Raw genomic sequence first — 1424 nt, 5'->3', positions numbered from 1 at the left:
CCCAGCCCCCAGTCCCCAAGAGGTGCTGGTCCCCAGGATAGAGGGAGAGGAGCAGCAGTTTCCCCACGGCCTAGTTCCAGGTGCAGCACCTATCCATGCACTTGTTCCTACCTTGTCCTGGCAGCTGACCCAGGGCCACCCTGCTGGTGGCCTGAATGATGGGTGCCCCTGGGGTTTGCCTCACTCTGGAGCTGGTGGATTGGAGGCCCGGAGATCTTTGACAATTCATGTATGCAGCATGAGAGCACCAGCTGGCTACAGGCTCCACAGAGGACAACAAGGTGATCAGGGGAGCTGCAGATGGGCTTTACTTGCTGTGGAGACACTGCTGAAGATGCAGGTGTGGCCTCAGGGCCAATACAGTCCCCCTGCCTCCCTGCCCCCCCTGCCCTCAGCCTCTCTCCCCCAGGGATCTGGCTCTGCACTGCCACCCCCCTTTCTTGGTTCAGGCAGCTGGACAGCCTGGTTGGACTGAGGCAGAGGCCTGATGTGGCCTAACACTGCCTGGCAGCCACTCCTTCCCTGGAGTGGAAGTAGTTCATTTCTGATGTTTCTTTTTTCTTTTCTTGTTTTAAGATTTTATTTTTTGATCAAGAGAGAATGCCTGTGAGCATGGGGAGTGGCAGAGGGAGACAGAGAATCTCAAGCAGACCCCATGCTGAGCATGGAACCTGAGTCAGGGCTTAATCTCATGACTCTGATCATGACTGAGCCAATATTAAGAGTCAGACACTTCACTGACAGAGCCACCCAGACGCTCCTCATTTATAGTGTTTTTACAAGTGGCCAGGTCCATTTTCATCCTCACAAACAGGTGTCCTCACTTCTCTGTTGTGTTGTGACCCCCAAGGTGGAGCAAGGGGATGAGAGCCAGGTCCTGGAGCTGCCTTGTGCAGAGTTGGAGACCAAGGCCCTATGGGAGGCTAGTGGAGGTGAGGCAGGTGGCTTTCGAATATTTCCACAATCTTGACACCCATACCCATACCTCCCAGCACCCTGCTGCCCAGTCAGTGTGTGGATGTGTGGAAAGTGACCATCCAGGCAAGCACACTGGTTCCCAGAATGCTCCCATCATAGTCTCAGTTGCCCACATGCAGCAGGGCTAGGGCTTGACTCAGAGTTGGCTTTGGAGGCAGTCTCTGTGGGGAAAGTTGGAGAGTCTGCAGGCCAACCTGCCCTGTTTCCCTGTTCCAGGCTGAAGAGGGGCTGGGGCACCAGCTCAGGAAAGGTGGGGCTGATGGCCATACCCAGATACAGCCAGCTCCAAGCTTTACCCCTGCTCTAGATCTGTCACAATCACATCATTCATGAGACCCACTGGTCCCCTCTGCTTCATTTCCCAGAATTCTTTGAGCTCTCAGGATTTGCTTTTTCTCTCTCTTGTTTCAGATGACAAAGGCAAGGTTGAGTCCCCAGGACAGTGG

Source organism: Vulpes vulpes, chromosome 1 (genome assembly GCF_048418805.1).
Source record: "Vulpes vulpes isolate BD-2025 chromosome 1, VulVul3, whole genome shotgun sequence".
NCBI classification, from domain to species: domain Eukaryota; kingdom Metazoa; phylum Chordata; class Mammalia; order Carnivora; family Canidae; genus Vulpes; species Vulpes vulpes.
This window is presented reverse-complemented; position numbering follows the sequence as displayed.